The sequence below is a fragment of the Phyllobates terribilis genome, unplaced genomic scaffold (assembly GCF_046119375.1).
Source record: "Phyllobates terribilis strain yellow unplaced genomic scaffold, ASM4611937v1 Scaffold_46__1_contigs__length_10046794, whole genome shotgun sequence".
In the NCBI taxonomy this organism is placed as follows: Eukaryota; Metazoa; Chordata; class Amphibia; order Anura; family Dendrobatidae; genus Phyllobates; species Phyllobates terribilis.
Window position 1 is genome coordinate 8962373 of NW_027362806.1, and position 26022 is coordinate 8988394.

Sequence of the window (26022 nt, forward strand, 5' to 3'; positions counted from 1 at the left end):
TTCCTCTGTCATCCCTCCGGGAAATATAAGAATTTTACTTTATGCACTTCCTCTGTAAATCCTCCTGGAATTGTAAGGACTCTACTTTGTGCACATCCCCTGTAATCCCTCCTGGAAATGTAAGAACTCTACTTTGTGCACTTCCTCTGTAATCCCTCCTGGAAATGTAAGGACTCTACTTTCTGCACTTCCTCTGTCATCCCTCCTGGAAATGTAAGGACTCTACTTTCTGCACTTCCTCTATAATTTCCCCTGGAAATGTACACACTTTACTTTATGCACTTCCTCTGTAAATACTCCTGGAAATGTAAGAACTTTACTTTTTGCACTTCCTCTGTAAATATTCCTGGAAATGTAAGAACTCTACTTTGTGCACTTTCTCTGTAATCCCTCCTGGAAATGTAAGGACTCTACTTTCTGCACTTCCCCTGTAATTCCTCCTGGAAATGGAAGAACTCTACTTTGTGCATTTCCTGTATAATTCCTCCTGGAAATGTAAGAACTTTACTTTATGCACTTCCTCTTTAATCCCTCCTGGAAATGTAAGAATTTTACTTTATGCACATCCTCTGTAATCCCTCCTGGAAATGTAAGAATTTTACTTTAGGCACTTCCTCTGTAAATCCTCCTGGAAATGTAAGGACTCTACTTTGTGCACTACCTCTGTAATCCCTCCTGAAAATGTAAGAACTTTACTTTATGCACATCCCCTGTAATCCCTCCTGGAAATGTAAGAACTCTACTTTCTGCACTTCCTCTTTAATTCCCCCTGGAAATGTAAGGACTCTACTTTGTGCACTTCCTCTGTCATCCCTCCTGGAAATGTAAGGACTCTACTTTCTGCACTTCCTCTTTAATTCCCCTTGGAAATGTAAGAACTTTACTTTATGCACTTCCGCTGTAATCCCTCCTGGAAATGTAAGGACTCTACTTTCTGCACTTCCTCAGTAATCCCTCCTGGAAATGTAAGGACTCTACTTTATGCACTTCCTCTGTAATCCCTCCTGGAAATGTAAGAACTTTTCTTTATGCACTTCCTCTGTAATCCCTCCTGGAAATGTAAGAACTCTACTTTATGCACTTCCTCTGTAATCCCTCTTGGAAAAGTAAGAACTTTACTTTTTGCACTTCCTCTGTAAATCTTCCTGGAAATGTAAGAACTCTACTTTCTGCACTTCCTCTTTAATTCCCCCTGGAAATGTAAGGACTCTACTTTGTGCACTTCCTCTGTCATCCCTCCTGGAAATGTAAGGACTCTACTTTCTGCACTTCCTCTTTAATTCCCCTTGGAAATGTAAGAACTTTACTTTATGCACTTCCGCTGTAATCCCTCCTGGAAATGTAAGGACTCTACTTTCTGCACTTCCTCAGTAATCCCTCCTGGAAATGTAAGGACTCTACTTTATGCACTTCCTCTGTAATCCCTCCTGGAAATGTAAGAACTTTTCTTTATGCACTTCCTCTGTAATCCCTCCTGGAAATGTAAGAACTCTACTTTATGCACTTCCTCTGTAATCCCTCTTGGAAAAGTAAGAACTTTACTTTTTGCACTTCCTCTGTAAATCCTCCTGGAAATGTAAGAACTCTACTTTATGCACTTCCTCTGTCATCCCTCCTGGAAATATATGAATTTTACTTTATGCACTTCCTCTGTAATCCCTCCTGGAAATGTAAGAACTCTACTTTATGCACTTCCTCTGTCATCCCTCCTGGAAATATAAGAATTTTACTTTGTGCACTTCCTCTGTAAATCCTCCTGGAAATGTAAGGACTCTACTTTGTGCACTTCCTCTGTAAATACTCCTGGAAATGTAAGAACTTTACTATATGCACTTCCTCTGTAATCCCTCCTGGAAATGTAAGAATTTTACTTTATGCACTTCCTCTGTAATACCTCCTGGAAATGTAAGAATTTTACTTTATGCACTTCCTCTGTAAATCCTCCTGGAATTGTAAGAACTCTACATTGTGCACTTAATCTTTAATTACTCCTGGAAATGTAAGAACTTTACTTTTTGCACTTCCTCTGTAAATCCTCCTGGAAATGTAAGATTTTTACTTTATGCATTTCCTCTGCAATCCCTCCTGGAAATTTAAGGACTCTACTTTCTGCACTTCCTCTTTAATTCCCCCTGGAAATGTAAGGACTTTACTTTCTGCATTTCCTCTTTAATTCCTCCTAGAAATGTAAGAACTTTACTTTTTGCACTTCCTCTTTAATCCCTCCTGGAAATGTAAGGACTCTACTTTCTGCACTTCCTCTGTAAACCCTCCTGGAAATGTAAGAACTTTCCTTTATGCACTTCCTCTGTAATCCCTCCTGGAAATGTAAGAACTCTACTTTATGCACTTCCTCTGTAAATCCTCCTGGAAATGTAAGAACTCTACTTTATGCACCTCCTCTGTCATCACTCCTGGAAATATAAGAATTTTACTTCATGCACTTCCTCTGTAAATCCTCCTGGAATTGTAAGGACTCTACTTTGTGCACATCCCCTGTAATCCCTCCTGGAAATGTAAGAACTCTACTTTGTGCACTTCCTCTGTAATCCCTTCTGGAAATGTAAGGACTCTACTTTCTGCACTTTCTCTGTCATCCCTCCTGGAAATGTAAGGACTCTACTTTCTGCACTTCCTCTTTAATTTCCCCTGGAAATGTACACACTTTACTTTATGCACTTCCTCTGTAAATACTCCTGGAAATGTAAGAACTTTACTTTTTGCACTTCCTCTGTAAATATTCCTGGAAATGTAAGAACTCTACTTTGTGCACTTTCTCTGTAATCCCTCCTGGAAATGTAAGGACTCTACTTTCCGCACTTCCCCTGTAATTCCTCCTGGAAATGTAAGAACTCTACTTTGTGCATTTCCTGTATAATTCCTCCTGGAAATGTAAGAACTTTACTTTATGTACTTCCTCTGTAATCCCTCCTGGAAATGTAAAAATTTTACTTTATGCACATCCTCTGTAATCCCTCCTGGAAATGTAAGAATTTTACTTTAGGCACTTCCTCTGTAAATCCTCCTGGAAATGTAAGGACTCTACTTTGTGCACTACCTCTGTAATCCCTCCTGAAAATGTAAGAACTTTACTTTATGCACATCCCCTGTAATCCCTCCTGGAAATGTAAGAACTCTACTTTCTGCACTTCCTCTTTAATTCCCCCTGGAAATGTAAGGACTCTACTTTGTGCACTTCCTCTGTAAATCCTCCTGGAAATGTAAGAACTCTACTTTCTGCACTTCCTCTTTAATTCCCCCTGTAAATGTAAGGACTCTACTTTGTGCACTTCCTCTGTCATCCCTCCTGGAAATGTAAGGACTCTACTTTCTGCACTTCTTTAATTCCCCTTGGAAATGTAAGAACTTTACTTTATGCACTTCCGCTGTAATCCCTCCTGGAAATGTAAGGACTCTACTTTATGCACTTCCTCTGTAATCCCTCCTGGAAATGTAAGAACTTTTCTTTATGCACTTCCTCTGTAATCCCTCCTGGAAATGTAAGAACTCTACTTTATGCACTTCCTCTGTAATCCCTCCTGGAAATGTAAGAACTTTACTTTTTGCACTTCCTCTGTAAATCCTCCTGGAAATGTAAGAACTCTACTTTATGCACTTCCTCTGTCATCCCTCCTGGAAATATAAGAATTTTACTTTGTGCACTTCCTCTGTAAATCCTCCTGGAAATGTAAGGACTCTACTTTGTGCACTTCCTCTGTAAATACTCCTGGAAATGTAAGAACTTTACTATATGCACTTCCTCTGTAATCCCTCCTGGAAATGTAAGAATTTTACTTTATGCACTTCCTCTGTAATCCCTCCTGGAAATGTAAGAATTTTACTTTATGCACTTCCTCTGTAAATCCTCCTGGAAATGTAAGAACTCTACATTGTGCACTTAATCTTTAATTACTCCTGGAAATGTAAGAACTTTACTTTTTGCACTTCCTCTGTAAATCCTCCTGGAAATGTAAGATTTTTACTTTATGCATTTCCTCTGCAATCCCTCCTGGAAATTTAAGGACTCTACTTTCTGCACTTCCTCTTTAATTTCCCCTGGAAATGTAAACACTTTACTTTATGCACTTCCTCTGTAAATACTCCTGGAAATGTAAGAACTTTACTTTGTGCACTTTCTCTGTAATTCCTCCTGGAAATGTAAGGACTCTACTTTCTGCACTTCCTCTTTAATTCCCCCTGGAAATGTAAGGACTCTACTTTCTGCATTTCCTCTTTAATTCCTCCTAGAAATGTAAGAACTTTACTTTTTGCACTTCCTCTTTAATCCCTCCTGGAAATGTAAGGACTCTACTTTATGCACTTCCTCTGTAATCCGTCCTGGAAATGTAAGAACTTTCCTTTATGCACTTCCTCCGTAATCCCTCCTGGAAATGTAAGAACTCTACTTTGTGCACTTCCTCTGTAATCCCTCCTGGAAATGTAAGGACTCTACTTTCTGCACTTCCTCTGTAATTCCTCCTGGAAATGTAAGAATTTTACTTTATGCACTTCCTCTGTAAATCCTCCTGGAAATGTAAGAACTTTACTTTTTGCACTTCCTCTGTAAATATTCCTGGAAATGTAAGAACTCTACTTTGTGCACTTTCTCTGTAATCCCTCCTGGAAATGTAAGGACTCTACTTTCTGCCCTTCCTCTTTAATTCCCCCTGGAAATGTAAGGACTCTACTTTCTGCACTTCCTCTGTAATCCCTCCTGGAAATGTAAGAACTTTACTTTCTGCACTTCCTCTGTAATTCCTCCTGGAAATGTAAGAACTTTACTTTTTGCACTTCGTCTGTAATCCCTCCTGGAAATGTAAGGACTCTACTTTCTGCACTTCCTCTGTAATCCCTCCTGGAAATGTAAGAACTTTCCTTTATGCACTTCCTCTGTAATCCCTCCTGGAAATGTAAGAACTCTACTTTATGCACTTCCTCTGTAAATCCTCCTGGAAATGTAAGAACTCTACTTTATGCACTTCCTCTGTCATCCCTCCTGGAAATATAAGAATTTTACTTTATGCACTTCCTCTGTAAATCCTTCTGGAATTGTAAGGACTCTACTTTGTGCACATCCCCTGTAATCCCTCCTGAAAATGTAAGAACTCTACTTTGTGCACTTCCTCTGTAATCCCTCCTGGAAATGTAAGGACTCTACTTTCTGCACTTCCTCTGTAATTCCTCCTGGAAATGTAAGAATTTTACTTTATGCACTTCCTCTGTAAATCCTCCTGGAAATGTAAGTACTCTACTTTCTGCACTTCCTCTGTAAATACTCCTGGAAATGTAAGAACTTTACTTTTTGCACTTCCTCTGTAAATATTCCCGGAAATGTAAGAATTCTACTTTGTGCACTTCCTCTGTAATCCCTCCTGGAAATGTAAGAACTCTACTTTCTGCACTTCCCCTGTAATCCCTCCTGGAAATGTAAGAACTCTACTTTGTGCATTTCCTGTATAATTCCTCCTGGAAATGTAAGAACTTTACTTTATGCACTTCCTCTGTAATCCCTCCTGGAAATGTAAGAATTTTACTTTATGCACATCCTCTGTAATCCCTCCTGGAAATGTAAGAATTTTACTTTAGGCACTTCCTCTGTAAATCCTCCTGGAAATGTAAGGACTCTACTTTGTGCACTTCCTCTGTAATCCCTCCTGAAAATGTAAGAACTTTACTTTATGCACATCCCCTGTAATCCCTCCTGGAAATGTAAGAACTCTACTTTCTGCACTTCCTCTTTAATTCCCCCTGGAAATGTAAGGACTCTACTTTGTGCACTTCCTCTGTAAATCCTCCTGGAAATGTAAGAACTCTACTTTCTGCACTTCCTCTTTAATTCCCCCTGGAAATGTAAGGACTCTACTTTGTGCACTTCCTCTGTCATCCCTCCTGGAAATGTAAGGACTCTACTTTCTGCACTTCCTCTTTAATTCCCCTTGGAAATGTAAGAACTTTACTTTATGCACTTCCTCTGTAATCCCTCCTGGAAATGTAAGGACTCTACTTTCTGTACTTCCTCTGTAATCCCTCCTGGAAATGTAAGGACTCTACTTTATGCACTTCCTCTGTCATACCTCCTGGAAATATAAGAATTTTACTTTATGCACTTCCTCTGTAAATCCTCCTGGAATTGTAAGGACTCTACTTTGTGCACATCCCCTGTAATCCCTCCTGGAAATGTAAGAACTCTACTTTGTGCACTTCCTCTGTAATCCCTCCTTGAAATGTAAGGACTCTACTTTCTGCACTTCCTCTGTAATTGCTCCTGGAAATGTAAGAATTTTACTTTCTGCACTTCCTCTGTAAATACTCCTGGAAATGTAAGAACTTTACTTTTTGCACTTCCTCTGTAAATATTCCTGGAAATGTAAGAACTCTACTTTGTGCACTTTCTCTGTAATCCCTCCTGGAAATGTAAGGACTCTACTTTCTGCACTTCCCCTGTAATCCCTCCTGGAAATGTAAGAACTCTACTTTGTGCATTTCCTGTATAATTCCTCCTGGAAATGTAAGAACTTTACTTTATGCACTTCCTCTGTAATCCCTCCTGGAAATGTAAGAATTTTACTTTATGCACATCCTCTGTAATCCCTCCTGGAAATGTAAGAATTTTACTTTAGGCACTTCCTCTGTAAATCCTCCTGGAAATGTAAGGACTCTACTTTGTGCACTTCCTCTGTAATCCCTCCTGAAAATGTAAGAACTTTACTTTATGCACATCCTCTGTAATCCCTCCTGGAAATGTAAGAATATTACTTTAGGCACTTCCTCTGTAAATCCTTCTGGAAAAGTAAGGACTCTACTTTGTGCACTTCCTCTTTAACTCCCCCTGGAAATGTAAGGACTCTACTTTGTGCACTTCCTCTGTCATCCCTCCTGGAAATGTAAGGACTCTACTTTCTGCACTTCCTCTTTAATTCCCCTTGGAAATGTAAGAACTTTACTTTATACACTTCCTCTGTAATCCCTCCTGGAAATGTAAGGACTCTACTTTCTGCACTTCCTCTGTAATCCCTCCTGGAAATGTAAGGACTCTACTTTATGCACTTCCTCTGTAATCCCTCCTGGAAATGTACGAACTTTTCTTTATGCACTTCCTCTGTAATCCCTCCTGGAAATGTAAGAACTCTACTTTATGCACTTCCTCTGTAATCCCTCCTGGAAATGTAAGAACTTTACTTTTTGCACTTCCTCTGTAAATCCTCCTGGAAATGTAAAAACTCTACTTTATGCACTTCCTCTGTCATCCCTCCTGGAAATATAAGAATTTTACTTTATGCACTTCCTCTGTAATCCCTCCTGGAAATGTAAGAACTCTACTTTAAGCACTTCCTCTGTCATCCCTCCTGGAAATATAAGAATTTTACTTTGTGCACTTCCTCTGTAAATCCTCCTGGAAATGTAAGGACTCTACTTTGTGCACTTCCTCTGTAAATACTCCTGGAAATGTAAGAACTTTACTATATGCACTTCCTCTGTAATCCCTCCTGGAAATGTAAGAATTTTACTTTATGCACTTCCTCTGTAATCCCTCCTGGAAATGTAAGAATTTTACTTTATGCACTTCCTCTGTAAATCCTCCTGGAAATGTAAGAACTCTACATTGTGCACTTAATCTTTAATTACTCCTGGAAATTTAAGAACTTTACTTTTTGCACTTCCTCTGTAAATCCTCCTGGAAATGTAAGATTTTTACTTTATGCACTTCCTCTGCAATCCCTCCTGGAAATTTAAGGACTCTACTTTCTGCACTTCCTCTTTAATTTCCCCTGGAAATGTAAACACTTTACTTTATGCACTTCCTCTGTAAATACTCCTGGAAATGTAAGAACTTTACTTTTTGCACTTCCTCTGTAAAGATTCCTGGAAATGTAAGAACTCTACTTTGTGCATTTCCTCTTTAATTCCTCCTAGAAATGTAAGAACTTTACTTTTTGCACTTACTCTGTAATCCCTCCTGGAAATGTAAGGACTCTACTTTCTGCACTTCCTCTGTAATCCCTCCTGGAAATGTAAGTACTCTACTTTATGCACTTCCTCTGTAATCCCTCCTGGAAATGTAAGAACTTTCCTTTATGCACTTCCTCCGTAATCCCTCCTGGAAATTTAAGAACTCTACTTTATGCTCTTCCTCTGTAAATCCTCCTGGAAATGTAAGAACTCTACTTTATGCACTTCCTCTGTCATCCCTCCTGGAAATATAAGAATTTTACTTTATGCACTTCCTCTGTAAATCCTCCTGGAATTGTAAGGACTCTACTTTGTGCACAGCCCCTGTAATCCCTCCTGGAAATGTAAGAACTCTACTTTGTGCACTTCCTCTGTAATCCCTCCTGGAAATGTAAGGACTCTACTTTCTGCACTTCCTCTCTAATTCCTCCTGGAAATGTAAGAATTTTACTTTATGCACTTCCTCTGTAAATCCTCCTGGAAATGTAAGAACTCTACTTTCTGCACTTCTTCTGTAATCCCTCCTGGAAATGTAAGAACTTTACTTTTTGCACTTCCTCTGTAAATCCTCCTGGAAATGTAAGAACTCTACTTTCTGCACTTCCTCTGTAAATACTCCTGGAAATGTAAGAACTTTACTTTATGCACTTCCTCTGTAAATATTCCAGGAAATGTAAGAACTCTACTTTGTGCTTTCTCTGTAATCCCTCCTGGAAATGTAAGGACTCTACTTTCTGCACTTCCTCTGTAATCCCTCCTGGAAATGTATGAACTTTACTTTATGCACTTCCTCTGTAATCCCTCCTGGAAATGTAAAAATTTTACTTTATGCACATCCTCTGTAATCCCTCCTGGAAATGTAAGAATAGTACTTTAGGCACTTCCTCTGTAAATCCTCCTGGAAAAGTAAGGACTCTACTTTGTGCACTTCCTCTGTAATCCCTCCTGAAAATGTAAGAACTTTACTTTATGCACACCCCTTGTAATCCCTCCTGGAAATGTAAGAACTCTACTTTCTGCACTCCCTCTTTAATTCCCCCTGGAAATGTAAGGACTCTACTTTGTGCACTTCCTCTGTAATCCCTCCTGGAAATGTAAGAACTCTACTTTATGCACTTCCTCTGTAATCCCTCCTGGAAATGTAAGAACTTTCCTTTATGCACTTCCTCTGTAATCCCTCCTGGAAATGTAAGAACTCTACTTTATGCACTTCCTCTGTAATCCCTCCTGGAAATGTAAGAACTTTACTTTTTGCACTTCCTCTGTAATCCCTCCTGGAAATGTAAGAACTCTACTTTGTGCACTTTCTCTGTAATCCCTCCTGGAAATGTAAGCACTCTACTTTGTGCACTTTCTCTGTAATCCCTCCTGGAAATGTAAGAACTCTACTTTGTGCACTTTCTCTGTAATCCCTCCTGGAAATGTAAGGACTCTACTTTCTGCACTTCCTCTTTAATTCCCCCTGGAAATGTAAGGACTCTACTTTCTGCACTTCCTCTGTAATCCCTCCTGGAAATGTAAGAACTTTCCTTTATGCACTTCCTCCGTAATCCCTCCTGGAAATGTAAGAACTCTACTTTATGCTCTTCCTCTGTAAATCCTCCTGGAAATGTAAGAACTCTACTTTATGCACTTCCTCTGTCATCCCTCCTGGAAATATAAGAATTTTACTTTATGCACTTCCTCTGTAAATCCTCCTGGAATTGTAAGGACTCTACTTTGTGCACATCCCCTGTAATCCCTCCTGGAAATGTAAGAACTCTACTTTCTGCACTTCCTCTGTAATTCCTCCTGGAAATGTAAGAATTTTACTTTATGCACTTCCTCTGTAAATCCTCCTGGAAATGTAAGAACTCTACTTTCTGCACTTCTTCTGTAATCCCTCCTGGAAATGTAAGAACTTTACTTTTTGCACTTCCTCTGTAAATCCTCCTGGAAATGTAAGAACTCTACTTTCTGCACTTCCTCTGTAAATACTCCTGGAAATGTAAGAACTTTACTTTATGCACTTCCTCTGTAAATATTCCAGGAAATGTAAGAACTCTACTTTGTGCTTTCTCTGTAATCCCTCCTGGAAATGTAAGAACTTTACTTTATGCACTTCCTCTGTAATCCCTCCTGGAAATGTAAAAATTTTACTTTATGCACATCCTCTGTAATCCCTCCTGGAAATGTAAGAATATTACTTTAGGCACTTCCTCTGTAAATCCTCCTGGAAAAGTAAGGACTCTACTTTGTGCACTTCCTCTGTAATCCCTCCTGAAAATGTAAGAACTTTATTTTATGCACAACCCTTGTAATCCCTCCTGGAAATGTAAGAACTCTAATTTCTGCACTCCCTCTTTAATTCCCCCTGGAAATGTAAGGACTCTACTTTGTGCACTTCCTCTGTAATCCCTCCTGGAAATGTAAGAACTCTACTTTATGCACTTCCTCTGTAATCCCTCCTGGAAATGTAAGAACTTTCCTTTATGCACTTCCTCTGTAATCCCTCCTGGAAATGTAAGAACTCTACTTTATGCACTTCCTCTGTAATCCCTCCTGGAAATGTAAGAACTTTACTTTTTGCACTTCCTCTGTAAATCCTCCTGGAAATGTAAGAACTCTACTTTCTGCACTTCATCTGTAATCCCTCCTGGAAATGCAAGGACTCTACTTTCTGCACTTCCTCTTTAATTCCCCCTGGAAATGTAAGAACTTAACTTTATGCACTTTCTCTGTAAATCCTCCTGGAATTGTAAGGACTCTGCTTTGTGCACATCCCCTGTAATCCCTCCTGGAAATGTAAGAACTCTACTTTGTGCACTTCCTCTGTAATCCCTCCTGGAAATGTAAGAACTCTACTTTGTGCACTTTCTCTGTAATCCCGCCTGGAAATGTAAGGACTCTACTTTCTGCACTTCCTCTTTAATTCCCCCTGGAAATGTAAGGACTCTACTTTCTGCACTTCCTCTGTAAATCCTCCTGGAAATGTAAGGACTCTACTTTGTGCACATCCCCTGTAATCCCTCCTAAAAAGGTAAGAACTCTACTTCATGCACTTCCTCTGTATATCCTCCTGGAAAAATAAGGACTCTAATTTCTGCACTTCCTCTGTAATCCCTCCTGGAAATGTAAGAACTCTACTTTGTGCATTTCCTGTATAATTCCTCTTGGAAATGTAAGAACTTTACTTTATGCACTTCCTCTGTAATCCCTCCTGGAAATGAAAGAATTTTACTTTATGCACATCCTCTGTAATCCCTCCTGGAAATGTAAGAATTTTACTTTATGCACATCCACTGTAATCCCTCCTGGAAATGTAAGAACTCTACTTTCTGCACTTCCTCTTTAATTCCCCCTGGAAATGTAAGGACTCTACTTTCTGCACTTCCTCTGTAAATCCTCCTGGAAATGTAAGAACTCTACTTTCTGCACTTCCTCTTTAATTCCCCCTGGAAATGTAAGGACTCTACTTTGTGCACTTCCTCTGTCATCCCTCCTGGAAATGTAAGGACTCTACTTTCTGCACTTCCTCTTTAATTCCCCTTGGAAATGTAAGAACTTTACTTCATGCACTTCCTCTGTAATCCCTCCTGGAAATGTAAGGACTCTACTTTATGCACTTCCTCTGTAATCCCTCCTGGAAATGTAAGAACTTTTCTTTATGCACTTCCTCTGTAATCCCTCCTGGAAATGTAAGAACTCTACTTTATGCACTTCCTCTGTAATCCCTCCTGGAAATGTAAGAACTTTACTTTTTGCACTTCCTCTGTAAATCCTCCTGGAAATGTAAAAACTCTACTTTATGCACTTCCTCTGTCATCCCTCCTGGAAATATAAGAATTTTACTTTATGCACTTCCTCTGTAATCCCTCCTGGAAATGTAAGAACTCTACTTTAAGCACTTCCTCTGTCATCCCTCCTGGAAATATAAGAATTTTACTTTGTGCACTTCCTCTGTAAATCCTCCTGGAAATGTAAGGACTCTACTTTGTGCACTTCCTCTGTAAATACTCCTGGAAATGTAAGAACTTTACTATATGCACTTCCTCTGTAATCCCTCCTGGAAATGTAAGAATTTTACTTTATGCACTTCCTCTGTAATCCCTCCTGGAAATGTAAGAATTTTACTTTATGCACTTCCTCTGTAAATCCTCCTGGAAATGTAAGAACTCTACATTGTGCACTTAATCTTTAATTACTCCTGGAAATGTAAGAACTTTACTTTTTGCACTTCCTCTGTAAATCCTCCTGGAAATGTAAGATTTTTACTTTATGCACTTCCTCTGCAATCCCTCCTGGAAATTTAAGGACTCTACTTTCTGCACTTCCTCTTTAATTTCCCCTGGAAATGTAAACACTTTACTTTATGCACTTCCTCTGTAAATACTCCTGGAAATGTAAGAACTTTACTTTTTGCACTTCCTCTGTAAAGATTCCTGGAAATGTAAGAACTCTACTTTGTGCATTTCCTCTTTAATTCCTCCTAGAAATGTAAGAACTTTACTTTTTGCACTTACTCTGTAATCCCTCCTGGAAATGTAAGGACTCTACTTTCTGCACTTCCTCTGTAATCCCTCCTGGAAATGTAAGTACTCTACTTTATGCACTTCCTCTGTAATCCCTCCTGGAAATGTAAGAACTTTCCTTTATGCACTTCCTCCGTAATCCCTCCTGGAAATTTAAGAACTCTACTTTATGCTCTTCCTCTGTAAATCCTCCTGGAAATGTAAGAACTCTACTTTATGCACTTCCTCTGTCATCCCTCCTGGAAATATAAGAATTTTACTTTATGTACTTCCTCTGTAAATCCTCCTGGAATTGTAAGGACTCTACTTTGTGCACAGCCCCTGTAATCCCTCCTGGAAATGTAAGAACTCTACTTTGTGCACTTCCTCTGTAATCCCTCCTGGAAATGTAAGGACTCTACTTTCTGCACTTCCTCTCTAATTCCTCCTGGAAATGTAAGAATTTTACTTTATGCACTTCCTCTGTAAATCCTCCTGGAAATGTAAGAACTCTACTTTCTGCACTTCTTCTGTAATCCCTCCTGGAAATGTAAGAACTTTACTTTTTGCACTTCCTCTGTAAATCCTCCTGGAAATGTAAGAACTCTACTTTCTGCACTTCCTCTGTAAATACTCCTGGAAATGTAAGAACTTTACTTTATGCACTTCCTCTGTAAATATTCCAGGAAATGTAAGAACTCTACTTTGTGCTTTCTCTGTAATCCCTCCTGGAAATGTAAGGACTCTACTTTCTGCACTTCCTCTGTAATCCCTCCTGGAAATGTAAGAACTTTACTTTATGCACTTCCTCTGTAATCCCTCCTGGAAATGTAAAAATTTTACTTTATGCACATCCTCTGTAATCCCTCCTGGAAATGTAAGAATATTACTTTAGGCACTTCCTCTGTAAATCCTCCTGGAAAAGTAAGGACTCTACTTTGTGCACTTCCTCTGTAATCCCTCCTGAAAATGTAAGAACTTTACTTTATGCACACCCCTTGTAATCCCTCCTGGAAATGTAAGAACTCTACTTTCTGCACTCCCTCTTTAATTCCCCCTGGAAATGTAAGGACTCTACTTTGTGCACTTCCTCTGTAATCCCTCCTGGAAATGTAAGAACTCTACTTTATGCACTTCCTCTGTAATCCCTCCTGGAAATGTAAGAACTTTCCTTTATGCACTTCCTCTGTAATCCCTCCTGGAAATGTAAGAACTCTACTTTATGCACTTCCTCTGTAATCCCTCCTGGAAATGTAAGAACTTTACTTTTTGCACTTCCTCTGTAAATCCTCCTGGAAATGTAAGAACTCTACTTTCTGCACTTCCTCTGTAATCCCTCCTGGAAATGCAAGGACTCTACTTTCTGCACTTCCTCTTTAATTCCCCCTGGAAATGTAAGAACTTAACTTTATGCACTTTCTCTGTAAATCCTTCTGGAATTGTAAGGACTCTGCTTTGTGCACATCCCCTGTAATCCCTCCTGGAAATGTAAGAACTCTACTTTGTGCACTTCCTCTGTAATCCCTCCTGGAAATGTAAGAACTCTACTTTGTGCACTTTCTCTGTAATCCCTCCTGGAAATGTAAGGACTCTACTTTCTGCACTTCCTCTTTAATTCCCCCTGGAAATGTAAGGACTCTACTTTCTGCACTTCCTCTGTAATCCCTCCTGGAAATGTAAGAACTTTCCTTTATGCACTTCCTCCGTAATCCCTCCTGGAAATGTAAGAACTCTACTTTATGCTCTTCCTCTGTAAATCCTCCTGGAAATGTAAAAACTCTACTTTATGCACTTCCTCTGTCATCCCTCCTGGAAATATAAGAATTTTACTTTATGCACTTCCTCTGTAAATCCTCCTGGAATTGTAAGGACTCTACTTTGTGCACATCCCCTGTAATCCCTCCTGGAAATGTAAGAACTCTACTTTCTGCACTTCCTCTGTAATTCCTCCTGGAAATGTAAGAATTTTACTTTATGCACTTCCTCTGTAAATCCTCCTGGAAATGTAAGAACTCTACTTTCTGCACTTCTTCTGTAATCCCTCCTGGAAATGTAAGAACTTTACTTTTTGCACTTCCTCTGTAAATCCTCCTGGAAATGTAAGAACTCTACTTTCTGCACTTCCTCTGTAAATACTCCTGGAAATGTAAGAACTTTACTTTATGCACTTCCTCTGTAAATATTCCAGGAAATGTAAGAACTCTACTTTGTGCTTTCTCTGTAATCCCTCCTGGAAATGTAAGGACTCTACTTTCTGCACTTCCTCTGTAATCCCTCCTGGAAATGTAAGAACTTTACTTTATGCACTTCCTCTGTAATCCCTCCTGGAAATGTAAAAATTTTACTTTATGCACATCCTTTGTAATCCCTCCTGGAAATGTAAGAATATTACTTTAGGCACTTCCTCTGTAAATCCTCCTGGAAAAGTAAGGACTCTACTTTGTGCACTTCCTCTGTAATCCCTCCTGAAAATGTAAGAACTTTACTTTATGCACAACCCTTGTAATCCCTCCTGGAAATGTAAGAACTCTACTTTCTGCACTCCCTCTTTAATTCCCCCTGGAAATGTAAGGACTCTACTTTGTGCACTTCCTCTGTAATCCCTCCTGGAAATGTAAGAACTCTACTTTATGCACTTCCTCTGTAATCCCTCCTGGAAATGTAAGAACTTTCCTTTATGCACTTCCTCTGTAATCCCTCCTGGAAATGTAAGAACTCTACTTTATGCACTTCCTCTGTAATCCCTCCTGGAAATGTAAGAACTTTACTTTTTGCACTTCCTCTGTAAATCCTCCTGGAAATGTAAGAACTCTACTTTCTGCACTTCATCTGTAATCCCTCCTGGAAATGCAAGGACTCTACTTTCTGCACTTCCTCTTTAATTCCCCCTGGAAATGTAAGAACTTAACTTTATGCACTTTCTCTGTAAATCCTCCTGGAATTGTAAGGACTCTGCTTTGTGCACATCCCCTGTAATCCCTCCTGGAAATGTAAGAACTCTACTTTGTGCACTTCCTCTGTAATCCCTCCTGGAAATGTAAGAACTCTACTTTGTGCACTTTCTCTGTAATCCCGCCTGGAAATGTAAGGACTCTACTTTCTGCACTTCCTCTTTAATTCCCCCTGGAAATGTAAGGACTCTACTTTCTGCACTTCCTCTGTAAATCCTCCTGGAAATGTAAGGACTCTACTTTGTGCACATCCCCTGTAATCCCTCCTAAAAAGGTAAGAACTCTACTTCATGCACTTCCTCTGTATATCCTCCTGGAAAAATAAGGACTCTAATTTCTGCACTTCCTCTGTAATCCCTCCTGGAAATGTAAGAACTCTACTTTGTGCATTTCCTGTATAATTCCTCTTGGAAATGTAAGAACTTTACTTTATGCACTTCCTCTGTAATCCCTCCTGGAAATGAAAGAATTTTACTTTATGCACATCCTCTGTAATCCCTCCTGGAAATGTAAGAATTTTACTTTATGCACATCCACTGTAATCCCTCCTGGAAATGTAAGAACTCTACTTTCTGCACTTCCTCTTTAATTCCCCCTGGAAATGTAAGGACTCTACTTTCTGCACTTCCTCTGTAAATCCTCCTGGAAATGTAAGAACTCTACTTTCTGCACTTCCTCTTTAATTCCCCCTGGAAATGTAAGGACTCTACTTTGTGCACTTCCTCTGTCATCCCTCCTGGAAATGTAAGGACTCTACTTTCTGCACTTCCTCTTTAATTCCCCTTGGAAATGTAAGAACTTTACTTCATGCACTTCCTCTGTAATCCCTCCTGGAAATGTAAGGACTCTACTTTATGCACTTCCTCTGTAATCCCTCCTGGAAATGTAAGAACTTTTCTTTATGCACTTCCTCTGTAATCCCTCCTGGAAATGTAAGAACTCTACTTTATGCACTTCCTCTGTAATCCCTCCTGGAAATGTAAGAACTTTACTTTTTGCACTTCCTCTGTAAATCCTCCTGGAAATGTAAAAACTCTACTTTATGCACTTCCTCTGTCATCCCTCCTGGAAATATAAGAATTTTACTTTATGCACTTCCTCTGTAATCCCTCCTGGAAATGTAAGAACTCTACTTTAAGCACTTCCTCTGTCATCCCTCCTGGAAATATAAGAATTTTACTTTGTGCACTTCCTCTGTAAATCCTCCTGGAAATGTAAGGACTCTACTTTGTGCACTTCCTCTGTAAATACTCCTGGAAATGTAAGAACTTTACTATATGCACTTCCTCTGTAATCCCTCCTGGAAATGTAAGAATTTTACTTTATGCACTTCCTCTGTAATCCCTCCTGGAAATGTAAGAATTTTACTTTATGCACTTCCTCTGTAAATCCTCCTGGAAATGTAAGAACTCTACATTGTGCACTTAATCTTTAATTACTCCTGGAAATGTAAGAACTTTACTTTTTGCACTTCCTCTGTAAATCCTCCTGGAAATGTAAGATTTTTACTTTATGCACTTCCTCTGCAATCCCTCCTGGAAATTTAAGGACTCTACTTTCTGCACTTCCTCTTTAATTTCCCCTGGAAATGTAAACACTTTACTTTATGCACTTCCTCTGTAAATACTCCTGGAAATGTAAGAACTTTACTTTTTGCACTTCCTCTGTAAAGATTCCTGGAAATGTAAGAACTCTACTTTGTGCATTTCCTCTTTAATTCCTCCTAGAAATGTAAGAACTTTACTTTTTGCACTTACTCTGTAATCCCTCCTGGAAATGTAAGGACTCTACTTTCTGCACTTCCTCTGTAATCCCTCCTGGAAATGTAAGTACTCTACTTTATGCACTTCCTCTGTAATCCCTCCTGGAAATGTAAGAACTTTCCTTTATGCACTTCCTCCGTAATCCCTCCTGGAAATTTAAGAACTCTACTTTATGCTCTTCCTCTGTAAATCCTCCTGGAAATGTAAGAACTCTACTTTATGCACTTCCTCTGTCATCCCTCCTGGAAATATAAGAATTTTACTTTATGCACTTCCTCTGTAAATCCTCCTGGAATTGTAAGGACTCTACTTTGTGCACAGCCCCTGTAATCCCTCCTGGAAATGTAAGAACTCTACTTTGTGCACTTCCTCTGTAATCCCTCCTGGAAATGTAAGGACTCTACTTTCTGCACTTCCTCTCTAATTCCTCCTGGAAATGTAAGAATTTTACTTTATGCACTTCCTCTGTAAATCCTCCTGGAAATGTAAGAACTCTACTTTCTGCACTTCTTCTGTAATCCCTCCTGGAAATGTAAGAACTTTACTTTTTGCACTTCCTCTGTAAATCCTCCTGGAAATGTAAGAACTCTACTTTCTGCACTTCCTCTGTAAATACTCCTGGAAATGTAAGAACTTTACTTTATGCACTTCCTCTGTAAATATTCCAGGAAATGTAAGAACTCTACTTTGTGCTTTCTCTGTAATCCCTCCTGGAAATGTAAGGACTCTACTTTCTGCACTTCCTCTGTAATCCCTCCTGGAAATGTAAGAACTTTACTTTATGCACTTCCTCTGTAATCCCTCCTGGAAATGTAAAAATTTTACTTTATGCACATCCTCTGTAATCCCTCCTGGAAATGTAAGAATATTACTTTAGGCACTTCCTCTGTAAATCCTCCTGGAAAAGTAAGGACTCTACTTTGTGCACTTCCTCTGTAATCCCTCCTGAAAATGTAAGAACTTTACTTTATGCACACCCCTTGTAATCCCTCCTGGAAATGTAAGAACTCTACTTTCTGCACTCCCTCTTTAATTCCCCCTGGAAATGTAAGGACTCTACTTTGTGCACTTCCTCTGTAATCCCTCCTGGAAATGTAAGAACTCTACTTTATGCACTTCCTCTGTAATCCCTCCTGGAAATGTAAGAACTTTCCTTTATGCACTTCCTCTGTAATCCCTCCTGGAAATGTAAGAACTCTACTTTATGCACTTCCTCTGTAATCCCTCCTGGAAATGTAAGAACTTTACTTTTTGCACTTCCTCTGTAAATCCTCCTGGAAATGTAAGAACTCTACTTTCTGCACTTCCTCTGTAATCCCTCCTGGAAATGCAAGGACTCTACTTTCTGCACTTCCTCTTTAATTCCCCCTGGAAATGTAAGAACTTAACTTTATGCACTTTCTCTGTAAATCCTTCTGGAATTGTAAGGACTCTGCTTTGTGCACATCCCCTGTAATCCCTCCTGGAAATGTAAGAACTCTACTTTGTGCACTTCCTCTGTAATCCCTCCTGGAAATGTAAGAACTCTACTTTGTGCACTTTCTCTGTAATCCCTCCTGGAAATGTAAGGACTCTACTTTCTGCACTTCCTCTTTAATTCCCCCTGGAAATGTAAGGACTCTACTTTCTGCACTTCCTCTGTAATCCCTCCTGGAAATGTAAGAACTTTCCTTTATGCACTTCCTCCGTAATCCCTCCTGGAAATGTAAGAACTCTACTTTATGCTCTTCCTCTGTAAATCCTCCTGGAAATGTAAAAACTCTACTTTATGCACTTCCTCTGTCATCCCTCCTGGAAATATAAGAATTTTACTTTATGCACTTCCTCTGTAAATCCTCCTGGAATTGTAAGGACTCTACTTTGTGCACATCCCCTGTAATCCCTCCTGGAAATGTAAGAACTCTACTTTCTGCACTTCCTCTGTAATTCCTCCTGGAAATGTAAGAATTTTACTTTATGCACTTCCTCTGTAAATCCTCCTGGAAATGTAAGAACTCTACTTTCTGCACTTCTTCTGTAATCCCTCCTGGAAATGTAAGAACTTTACTTTTTGCACTTCCTCTGTAAATCCTCCTGGAAATGTAAGAACTCTACTTTCTGCACTTCCTCTGTAAATACTCCTGGAAATGTAAGAACTCTACTTTATGCACTTCCTCTGTAAATATTCCAGGAAATGTAAGAACTCTACTTTGTGCTTTCTCTGTAATCCCTCCTGGAAATGTAAGGACTCTACTTTCTGCACTTCCTCTGTAATCCCTCCTGGAAATGTAAGAACTTTACTTTATGCACTTCCTCTGTAATCCCTCCTGGAAATGTAAAAATTTTACTTCATGCACATCCTCTGTAATCCCTCCTGGAAATGTAAGAATATTACTTTAGGCACTTCCTCTGTAAATCCTCCTGGAAAAGTAAGGACTCTACTTTGTGCACTTCCTCTGTAATCCCTCCTGAAAATGTAAGAACTTTACTTTATGCACAACCCTTGTAATCCCTCCTGGAAATGTAAGAACTCTACTTTCTGCACTCCCTCTTTAATTCCCCCTGGAAATGTAAGGACTCTACTTTGTGCACTTCCTCTGTAATCCCTCCTGGAAATGTAAGAACTCTACTTTATGCACTTCCTCTGTAATCCCTCCTGGAAATGTAAGAACTTTCCTTTATGCACTTCCTCTGTAATCCCTCCTGGAAATGTAAGAACTCTACTTTATGCACTTCCTCTGTAATCCCTCCTGGAAATGTAAGAACTTTACTTTTTGCACTTCCTCTGTAAATCCTCCTGGAAATGTAAGAACTCTACTTTCTGCACTTCATCTGTAATCCCTCCTGGAAATGCAAGGACTCTACTTTCTGCACTTCCTCTTTAATTCCCCCTGGAAATGTAAGAACTTAACTTTATGCACTTTCTCTGTAAATCCTCCTGGAATTGTAAGGACTCTGCTTTGTGCACATCCCCTGTAATCCCTCCTGGAAATGTAAGAACTCTACTTTGTGCACTTCCTCTGTAATCCCTCCTGGAAATGTAAGAACTCTACTTTGTGCACTTTCTCTGTAATCCCGCCTGGAAATGTAAGGACTCTACTTTCTGCACTTCCTCTTTAATTCCCCCTGGAAATGTAAGGACTCTACTTTCTGCACTTCCTCTGTAAATCCTCCTGGAAATGTAAGGACTCTACTTTGTGCACATCCCCTGTAATCCCTCCTAAAAATGTAAGAACTCTACTTTATGCACTTCCTCTGTATATCCTCCTGGAAAAATAAGGACTCTAATTTCTGCACTTCCTCTGTAATCCCTCCTGGAAATGTAAGAACTCTACTTTGTGCATTTCCTGTATAATTCCTCTTGGAAATGTAAGAACTTTACTTTATGCACTTCCTCTGTAATCTCTCCTGGAAATGAAAGAATTTTACTTTATGCACATCCTCTGTAATCCCTCCTGGAAATGTAAGAATTTTACTTTATGCACATCCACTGTAATCCCTCCTGGAAATGTAAGAACTCTACTTTCTGCACTTCCTCTTTAATTCCCCCTGGAAATGTAAGGACTCTACTTTCTGCACTTCCTCTGTAAATCCTCCTGGAAATGTAAGAACTCTACTTTGTGCACTTCCTCTGTCATCCCTCCTGGAAATGTAAGGACTCTACTTTCTGCACTTCCTCTTTAATTCCCCTTGGAAATGTAAGAACTTTACTTTATGCACTTCCTCTGTAATCCCTCCTGGAAATGTAAGGACTCTACTTTCTGCACTTCCTCTGTAATCCCTCCTGGAAATGTAAGGACTCTACTTTATGCACTTCCTCTGTAATCCCTCCTGGAAATGTAAGAACTTTCCTTTATGCACTTCCTCTGTAATCCCTCCTGGAAATTTAAGGACTCTACTTTCTGCACTTCCTCTTTAATTCCCCCTGGAAATGTAAACACTTTACTTTATGCACTTCCTCTGTAAATACTACTGGAAATGTAAGAACTTTACTTTTTGCACTTCCTCTGTTAATATTCCTGGAAATGTAAGGACTCTACTTTCTGCACTTCCTCTTTAATTCCCCCTGGAAATGTAAGAACTCTACTTTGTGCACTTCCTCTGTAATCCCTCCTGGAAATGTAAGGACTCTACTTTCTGCACTTCCTCTGTAATTCCTCCTGGAAATGTAAGAATTTTACTTTATGCACTGCCTCTGTAAATCCTCCTGGAAATGTAAGAACTCTACTTTCTGCACTTCCTCTGTAATCCCTCCTGGAAATGTAAGAACTTTACTTTTTGCACTTCCCCTGTAAATCCTCCTGGAAATGTAAGAACTCTACTTTCTGCACTTCCTCTGTAAATACTCCTGGAAATGTAAGAACTCTACTTTCTGCACTTCCTCTGTAAATACTCCTGGAAATGTAAGAACTCTACTTTCTGCACTTTCTCTGTAATCCCTCCTGGAAATGTAAGGACTCTACTTTCTGCACTTCCTCTTTAATTCCCCCTGGAAATGTAAGGACTCTACTTTCTGCACTCCCTCTTTAATTCCTCCTGGAAATGTAAGGACTCTACTTTCTGCACTTCCTCTTTAATTCCTCCTGGAAATGTAAGGACTCTACTTTGTGCACATCCCCTGTAATCCCTCCTGGAAATGTAAGAACTTTACTTTTTGCACTTCCTCTGTAAATACTCCTGGAAATGTAAGAACTTTACTATATGCACTTCCTCTGTAATCCCTCCTGGAAATGTAAGAATTTTACTTTATGCACTTCCTCGGTAATCCCTCCTGGAAATGTAAGGACTCTACTTTGTGCACTTCCTCTGTAATCCCTCCTGGAAATGTAAGAACTCTACTTTGTGCATTTCCTGTATAATTCCTCCTGGAAATGTAAGAACTTTACTTTATGCACTTCCTCTGTAATCCCTCCTGGAAATGTAAGAATTTTACTTTAGACACTTCCTCTGTAAATCCTCCTGGAAATGTAAGAACTTTACTTTATGCACATCCCCTGTAATCCCTCCTGGAAATGTAAGAACTTTACTTTATTCACTTCCTCTGTAATCCCTCCTGGAAATGTAAGAATTTTACTTTATGCACTTCCTCTATAATCCCTCCTGGAAATGTAAGAATTTTACTTTAGGCACTTCCTCTGTAAATCCTCCTGGAAATGTAAGGACTCTACTTTCTGTACTTCCTCTGTAAATCCTCCTGGAAATGTAAGGACTCTACTTTCTGCACTTCCTCTGTAATGCCTCCTGGAAATGTAAGGACTCTACTTTGTGCACTTACTCTGTAATCCCTCCTGGAAATGTAAGAACTTTACTTTAGACACTTCCTCTGTAAATCCTCCTGGAAATGTAAGAACTTTACTTTATGCACATCCCCTGTAATCCCTCCTGGAAATGTAAGAACTTTACTTTATGCACTTCCTCTGTAATCCCTCCTGGAAATGTAAGAATTTTACTTTATGCACTTCCTCTTTAATTCCCCCTGGCAATGTAAGAACTTTACTTTATGCACTTCCTCTGTAATCCCTCCTAGAAATGTAAGAAATTTACTTTATGCACTTCCTCTGTAATCCCTCCTGGAAATGTAAGAACTTTACTTTGTGCACTTCCTCTTTAATTACTCCTGGAAATGTAAGAACTTTACTTTATGCACTTCCTCTGTAATCCCTCCTGGAAATGTAAGGACTCTACTTTCTGCACTTCCTCTTGGAAATGTTAGAACGTTGCAAATACCTGTTAGCCGTTATACCCATTATATTGGTGGCTCTTGCCCATCACTGTGTGCTCACCAGAACTGCGATGTACAATTACTGTAGTTTGCATTAAAAGGTTTTTATTGGTGAAAACAAGTTATCAGCGATGCACAGGTTGGGAAGGTGATCACTTATTTATTGGTGGAATCCGCACTGTCAGAAGATTGTGGCACTTTGAGTATTTGGTGAGATTTTTACCTCTGTATTTATAAGACAAAACCAGGAGTGGAGCAATCCGAGGTAATGTTTTATGCATTTCTCACCCACTCCTGGTTTTGTCTTATAAATACAGAGGTGAAAATCTCACCAAATGCCAACTTGCTTTCTCTGGTGAACCTCTGTAACTGCATCTCTGCTGCTGTGTAATAGTTACAGGACAGGGAGGGGTTAAACATCCAAGTATTTAATATCTATTGGAAATAAAGAGGTTTCCCCTTATTGATATCAGATAAAACAAATGACCAACCACAATCCACTCTACCAAGACCAATATTTCCAGATAGAAGGCAGAAATACTACCACACCATGACCAGATCATATATTACCACCACATAGTGCCCAAATAATGCCACATACAAGGCACAAATACCACCACACCATGACCAAAGCACATAATACCACCACATAGTGATCAAATGCTACCAGATACAAGGTATAAATACTGACACACCATGAGACCACATATTACCACCACATAGTGACCGAATAATACCACATACAAGGGACAAATATCGTCATGTCATGACCAAAGAACATAATGCCACCACATAGTGACAAATAATACTAAAATAATAAAAATGTAGAAAAGCTCTGTATATTGGGTCAGTGTACAGTTAATACAGTGATCACCAGTGACATACACAGGAGCTCTGTATATAGTGTACAGGTTATACAGTCATCACCAGTGACATTATGCACAGAAGCTCTGTATATAGTGTCAGTGTACAGGAAATGCAATGATCACCATTGATATTATACACAGGAGCTCTGTATATAGTGTCAGTGTACAGGTAATTCAATGATCACCATTGATATTATACACAGGAGCTCTGTATATAGTGTCAGTGTACAGGTAATGCAATGATCACCATTGATATTATACACAGGAGCTCTGTATATAGTGTACAGGTTATACAGTGATCACCATTGATATTATACACAGGAGCTCTGTATATAGTGTCAGTGTACAGGTAATGCAATGATCACCATTGATATTATACACAGGAGCTCTGTATATAGTGTACAGGTTATACAGTGATCACCACTGATATTATACACAGGAGCTCTGTATATAGTGTCAGTGTACAGGTAATACAGTGATCACCAGTGACATTATACACAGGAGCTCTGTATATAGTGTACAGGTTATACAGTCATCACCAGTGACATTATACACAGGAGCTCTGTATATAGTGTCAGTGTGCATGTATAGGTAATACACATACTCACAAGTTCTTTATCTGCCGCAGACCGATATCACATCTTCTATGCAGGACTTATCTCTGCAGAAAATAACATAGTTAGCTATAACTGATCACTTCCAGAGCACAATCCACACTTTTCCCAAGATTTCTACACTACATGAAATGACAAAAAAGCAACATAGTGCCGCACTACACAGTAACAGTGCTCCAGTGTCATTCTGTGCCTGCTCATCTGTCAGCAGACATATTTGTCTAATGGCAAAGATGTAGCAGAGCTGAAGACAGAAGACCTATGGATTACGTTGGAGTGAGGATTTTTCTTTATTAAAGATGGAGTCCCTAAATGTGTTTTATTTTTAATAAAAAAAAATTTTCTGTCTTCTTTCTTCTGTTTACTAGAAATTCATGGTGGCTATGTCTAATTTGGCGTGACACCATGAATTTCGGGCTTAGTACCAGCTGATAATACAAAGCTGGCCTGGTACTAACCCTATTATTACCCAGGGTGCCACTCACCACCAGGGCAGCTGGAAGAGCCGGGTAAAGCACCTGGAAATGGTGCTATGATGAATGCGCCAATTTCATGGGTGGCTGCGGGCTGCGATTTTCAGCGTGGGGGGCCCAGAATGCTTGGGCCTTACCATGCTGCGAATCCCAGCCCCCAGCTGCCTGGTTTTATCTGGCTGGCGATGAACATATGGCAGGAGCCCACACATTTTTAAAAAAAAAATAAATGTTAAATAAGTTTAAAACAAATATTCTGCTTCTCTGTCTTTTGATCGCCAGCCAAGGTAAAGCCAGGCAGCTGGGGGTGGCAGTACGTAGCTGTCTGCTTTATCTGCGGTGAGAATCAAAAATTCTGCGGAGTGCTACATCATTTTTTAAAAATTTCTTTTCACACTTCTATATGTGACAGACCCAACAGCCAATCGCAGATGCTGTCAAAGAGGATGGGCGTCTGTGATTGGCTGTTTCAGTAATGTACAATCAGCCCATACATTCTAGTATGGTACTATGTATGGGCTGCTTTCAGGTTACTCAAGCAGCCAATCACAGACGCCCATTCTCTGTGTCAGCGTCTGTGATTGGCTGTTGGGACTGTCACACATATAGAAGTGTGAAAATATATAAATAATAAAACAAAATGACATAGCGCTCCGCAGAATTTTTGATTCTCAGCGCAGATAAAGCAGACAGCTACGGGCTGCCACCTCTAGCTGCCTGGCTTTACCTTGGCTGCTGATCAAAAGTCAGGAAAGCCCAATGGTTTTTTTAAATTATTTTAAAGATTTAAAAAAAAAAAATGCGTGGGCTCCCGCCATATTTTGATCGGGGGGGCTGGGATTCTCAGCATGGTAAGGCCCAAGCGTTCTGGACCCCCCATGCTGAAAACGGCAGCCTGCAGCCACCCCTGGAATTGGCGCATTCATCGTAGCGCCATTTCCAGGCACTTTATCCGGCTCTTCCAACGGACCTGGTGGGGGGTGGCACGCTGGGTAATGATGGGGTTAGTACCAGCTTTGTATTATCAGCTGTTACTAAGCCTGAAATTCATGGAGTCACGCCAAACTAGACATGGCCACCATGAATTTCTAGTAAACAGAAGAAAAAAAAGACACAACACAGAGAAATTTTTTTTTTTAATAAAGATAAAACACAAAACACATGTAGGGACTCCATCTTTAATAAAAAACAAAATGGGCAATGGGCATGCATGA